Genomic DNA, 6,000 nt, shown 5'->3' with positions numbered 1-6,000 from the left:
CATCACATAGCAATTGTGAATGCTCAAATGACTGCATTGAACAAGAAGGAGAGGGCAACAAGTGAAATATGTAAACAATCTTTTTAGAGGAGTTCTCTACAGCCATAATCTTATCAACAATAAAAAAACAGCTTTGGCAGCCCAGACTAATTTCTTACATGTCTTTAGTGCATATTCCAGATCAAGTTTAGCCTTTAGAGAACAGTGACAATTCCAGATCTTTTCCATCTTTTTACAGCCATGTTTTGCTTCTGCCAAAAAAGTGAAGTACCTGAGGGCAGATGGTCTTGTCTGTTTATTTTGAAAGTTTTTGGGAAGAAATACCCAATCTACATAGCTGTATAGTTGGAGCTGTCTGAGCCTCAGGCTGTTACACAGCAACAGAGTTAAGAGAATCCCTTAATAGGTTAAATAAGAGTTTCACCCATGAACGTAGCATGTGGGGCTCTCTCTTTGGAACCTGCCTGGAGCGGATGTTCCTACATCTGTGGAGGTGCAAGATGAACAACAAAATGGTCTGTAGAAACCACTGGATCAGTTTTCTTAGAAATTACCCCTCTATAGAGCCACAAAATAAGGTCAAGCAGGTGCCCGTCTTGGTGTTTAGGCCCTGTTACTAGTTGAAAGAGTTCAAGAGCTTCAAGCATGTTAATAAAATGTGCAGTCTGTGTGTTAGAGGGCTGTTCTCCCCAATGTTATATTCACCACACACTCTACCAGTGGAGTGGAAGAACCCAAGCAGTAAGCACTGTAAAACTAAAAGGAATGTTTTATTTTTATATTATTTTTTAAATATTAAATTAAATATTTAAATTAGTTAAATTGTTTAAATAATTTATTTAATCTGACATTAGTTCCTATGGAGTTTTATTTTATGTCCCTACTACCATTATTTTCTATGGGAGGTTGTTGTAGTCCCAGTGGTTGGCCAGGGCATTGTGGAGAAGAAACGTTATGGGATCCATGCAAGGCACATCACCCTGGACACCCCCATGGGTCTAATTTCCCAAAAATGTGTTTGGTGGATTTCCCAGGAGGGCAGCTGAGCCTGAGTCTAAATACAGCAGCTTCCCCCATCACCAATGTGTTCCACAATGTGTTTTGACAGCTTTTGTGCCACAAGCGCTAGGCACAAGTGAGCATTTTTATTGGGAGAAGAGAGGGAACACTGGGTAATAGGAGTTTTGTAGATCCCCCCGATTCTGGAACTTACGTAATAGTAATGTGAGGAGAATGCAAGCTTGAGGTTTGCAGAGCATTGTGAGTAAGTAAGTGGATCCATGCACTTTACCCCATCCTGGACTCCTCTGGGTGTTCAGTGTTAAAAAATGTTAGGGGTTGTTCTTTTCCAACAGGGTCCATCTACTACTCAAGCACAGGTTGGGTTTGGCCACACAAGCACTATTAGGATCAAAGAGTCAATACTCATAACAGTATTAGAATATTGAACCCATCACTGAATGATAGCTGTAAAGCCACGCCCAGGTGCTAGTAACTTCACAGCCCATTCACACACCTTTCATGTGCATCTCACTAAGCTACTGTCAATGCCAGGCAGGGACCCAACAAGCACAACACTAACATCACCAAACTGCCACCATTCAATAGCCCATCACTTTCGTATGCCCATAGGACTGAAACTGCAATCACAGTTCCACTCTACCAGTCATCAGCCAACTACAAACAAACACACCTCTAGCAAACCAATACACATATAATGCAAGCCAACCGCCACACATATCTCTAGCCAACCGCCACGCATACTGCCAGCCAACAGCCACACATACCACCAGCCAACAGCCACACAATTGCCACCACACATTATGAGGGGTTAGTGCCTTGATTGGAGCTTCATTCGACCTTGACCATCTGCATTTTAGTACATAAGATCCCCAGGAAAAATACCAATTTATTATCAATTTGACCTTATTTACTGTAGTCAGTAAATATGGAATGACTAACAAATCTAATTTAGGAAGAAGAACAGACTTGTATTGTGGTTCATCTTTAGCGGAGAACTAATGGAGAACAATGAGTGCCAGTGGCATGGGTAGCTGAGAATGTTATTTCAGCGCCAAGAGACCCAACCCTTGGACCCTTGGGTGAACACGTGCTCTATAAATATAAGTTATGTTATGCACAGAGTTTCCGACCTAGATAGAACAATTTGAAGGAGTGCTTGGCTAGTGAAGCAGTGGCCCATGGAAAGTATGTATCCATGAACAATCATTAAAAGGACATACTATCAGTCTGACAGCTCCATTTCAGTCAACTTCCCAAAACATTACTTTTGTGCGGTACAAAGTGAAACAAGTTGGAAAACATAAGCCTGGCTGGGATGGGTACTGAGGACTGCAATACTGACACTCCTGCCTCTTTCCTTGTCTAGAGCACACTCTCGTTCAGTGGTATGGTTGACTCTTTTTCTCTGTTGCAGAAACACAATTGACATATGTGTATTGAAAGTAGCCTTCTCTAGCATGGTTACCCCCACTTTTGGCATGTTTGTCAGTGTGTTTGACTGTATCTACTGAGATCCTGCTAATCAGGACCCCAGTAGTTATGCTCTCTCTGTTAAATTATGGTTGTTGCATACTGGTAACCCAGTATTTCACCCCAGTTGACATACTGGTGCCCCCTTATAAATCTCTAGTATATGATACTTAGGTACCCAGGGCATTGGGGCTCCTGGGGATCCCTATGAGCTGTAGCATATCTTTTGCCACCCATAGGAAGCCCATGCAAAGGCTTCTGCAGGACTGCCATTGCAGCCTGCCTGAAAAGGTGCATGCACCCTTTCACAGCCATTTTCACTGCACCAGGTCACTTATAAGTCACCTATTTGTCAGGCCTTCCAACCCTGAAGGATCAGTGCAAAGTACCTGTGTGTGAGGGCACCCCTGCACTAACAGAGGTGTCCCCACGAACTCCAGGACCATTTTCCCAGACTTTGTTAGAGCGGGGACGCCATTTTACACATGTACTGGCGATAGGTCACTACCTACGTCCAGCTACATAATGGTAACTCTGAACATAGGCATGTTTGGTATCAAACATGTTGGAATCATACCCCAATACTTTTGCAAGCATTGGTTGTATGATTCCATGCACCACTTAGAGGACCCCCAATATTGCCATTCCAGCCTTCTGAGGTTTTCCAGGCAGCCCCAGCTGCTGCCACCTCTCAGACAGGTTTATACTATCCTGTTGCTTGAGCAGCTCAAGCCCAGGAAGGCAGAACAAAGGATTTCCTTTGGGAGAGGGGTGTTACACCCTCTCCCTTTGGAAATAGGTGTAATAGGCTTGGGGCAAATTTGGTGCCCTCCATGCATAATCCAGTCTACACTGGTTCAGGGACCCCCAGTCCCTGCTCTGGCGCGAAACTGGACAAAGGAAAGGAGAGTGACTACTACCCTGTCCATCACTACTCCAGGGGTGGTGCCCAGAGCTCCTCCAGAGGGTCCCTGGGTTTTGCCATCTTGAATTCCAAGTTGGCAGGAAAGTCTGGGAGTATCTCAGTGGCCAGTGCCAGCAGGTGACATCAGAGCTCCCCTTTGATAGGTGCTTACCTGTTTAGCTGACCAATCCCCCTTTTAAGGCTATTTAGGGTCTCTCTCTTGGGTGGTTCTTCAGATTTGGATTGCAAGACTCCAGCAGGAATCCTCTGCATCATTTACTTTACTTTCGTTTTTTAAAGAAACTGCATCTGGACCCCCCAGGAACTCTACAACTGCAACAAAGAAGCAAAGACGACTTCTGCAACATTGTAACTTCAGCTCCTGCCAGCAACTGCAGCTGTTTCCCAGTCGTGCATCCTCATAGGATAGCCTGTCTTGAGCCTGCACCAGAAGAATGAAGGAATCTCCCTTGGAGTGAAGGAGTTACTCCCCTGCTTCAGCAGGCACCTCTCTACAATGACGACCGGTTGTGTGGGGCCCCTCTCCTGATGAGCTGCGTGGATCCTGCATCATAGGTGGTAGACTGAAGTGGTCCTGATGTCCAACTGTACAACTTTGGTGGAGGTAAGAGCTTGTCTTCCCACGCAAGAGAGTACCCCCTTGCACTGTGTGATTGCAGTTGGTTCTTCTTTTGCACCTTCATCTGGGTTGGCAGGGGCTCCTATTCTCCCTAGACTCTTCAATGCTTCTTGGACTTGGTCCCCTTTTTCCACAGTTTTTCAGGTGCAGGAATCCATCGTTGGTGTCTTGCAGTCTCTTCTGGTTCTTGCATAATCTTCTTTCTTGTCTTTTTGTGTAATACTCCCAGCGCCCCACTACACTTGCCTAGGTGGGAAACCGACTTTCGCATTCCACTTTCTTAGTATATGGTTTGTGTTCCCCCTAGGCCCATTTCTAACTATTGTGATTTTCACTATTTGCACTGTTTTCTAACTGTTTGTACTGCTATTTCTGCATACCAGTGTATGTATTTTGTGTATTAATTACCTCCCAAGGAAGTATAGTCTCTATGGCATTTTTGACATTTGTTTCACCAAAATAAAGTACCTTTATTTTTGTAACACTGAGTATTTTCTTCATGTGTGTGAGTACTGTGTGACTACAGTCATATTGCATGAGATTTGCATGTATCCTAGTTAGGCCATGGCTGCTCATCCACACTACCCCTAGAGAGCCTGGCTTCTAGACACTGTCTACATTTCACTAATAAGGGATAACTAAACCAGGCCAGCCTCCTACAATATGCCATTCCAGCAGGCTTGCAACTTCCTCCACTACAGATGAAGTAGAGGTTACTGCTTCTACAACAGTAAGACGTTTCATTGTGGTCATCTGAAAGTCAAGGAAAGACATCAGATTTCCTATGGAAATCTGACAGAATACAAAATACGTGTTGAATGTTCCCAACTTGATCAGGACGGTAGCCAACTTAATATACCATGTGCTAACTTTATGATTCGCATTACATGGTCATTTTTAGTCACCTCGCCCGTGTACTTGTTGTAACCAGGTGGGCTTGTGAACTTTGGCCTACTAACACCAAACCATGTCGGAAGTACATATACTTCCCACATATCTAAGAAATTGCATTGCAAGACAACGAAGTGCTGTGCGGTTTTCGAAGCTTCTTAAAACAAGCTTCTGAGGGGAATCCTTTGCAGTATCATAAAACTGTACTGCAAGCCATTCTGCCTTGCCTGCTTTGTACAACATGCTGAACAGCTGGGCACCTGTGTAGAAGTTGTGCACATAAACATTATAATCTTTATTTAGGAGTGGTTGGACAAGCTTGCAAATGATGTTCTCGCAAAGTCCTAGTGTGGAAAGTCAACCAACAAGATTTATAGTGGAATCCTTCTCTGTGTATACTCACCATCTATATACATAAACTCTAGACCATTTGCATAACATGCCTCTTGATGCATAACATGCTCTCTTGCTTAATGTGTATCGCCTGAACATCAGTTTTCCTTTCTTCAAGATTAAGGATTTATTAAATGCTATATTATTCCCAGGAGTAAAAATCTCTGGGAGACAAAGGTTCCACCACAGGCTAAATCTTGAACAACCTGTCATGCTCATGATTGTCGCAGGAAATTCTGCAGAATTATCATTGTAATGCAGCATATGGTGCAAAATGAAAAGCATGCCGTGGAGCTTGCTGCTGCATGCAAAGGAGAGAGCAGAAGTCTGCAACATCTAGCAGCAAGCGCTAGCAAGCACGTCTGCTGTCCCCTACGTCATGCTGTGAGGTCATCTGAGCTACAGGCAGCATTGCTTTCATGCAGGAATTAAGGCCCGCCTGGACAAAAAATATATGAGGCAATATCCCCCTTCTAAGTGTGATGAACACCATTTTGGCGCAAACCCAGGTCTACAAGTGTTTGTAAATCTAGGTTTGTACCAGAAACCATGGGTGGATGCACAGAACGCCCATGCTCCACCCATGTAACGCCTAGCTGATGCAGAGTCATGCAAGGCAGCGCTATGCCTCCTTTGGGGCTGTAAAGGAGGACCCTCATCTGTAACACAGTTATACTCG

This window comes from Pleurodeles waltl, chromosome 7 (genome assembly GCF_031143425.1).
Source record: "Pleurodeles waltl isolate 20211129_DDA chromosome 7, aPleWal1.hap1.20221129, whole genome shotgun sequence".
Classification (NCBI taxonomy): Eukaryota; Metazoa; Chordata; class Amphibia; order Caudata; family Salamandridae; genus Pleurodeles; species Pleurodeles waltl.
This window is presented reverse-complemented; position numbering follows the sequence as displayed.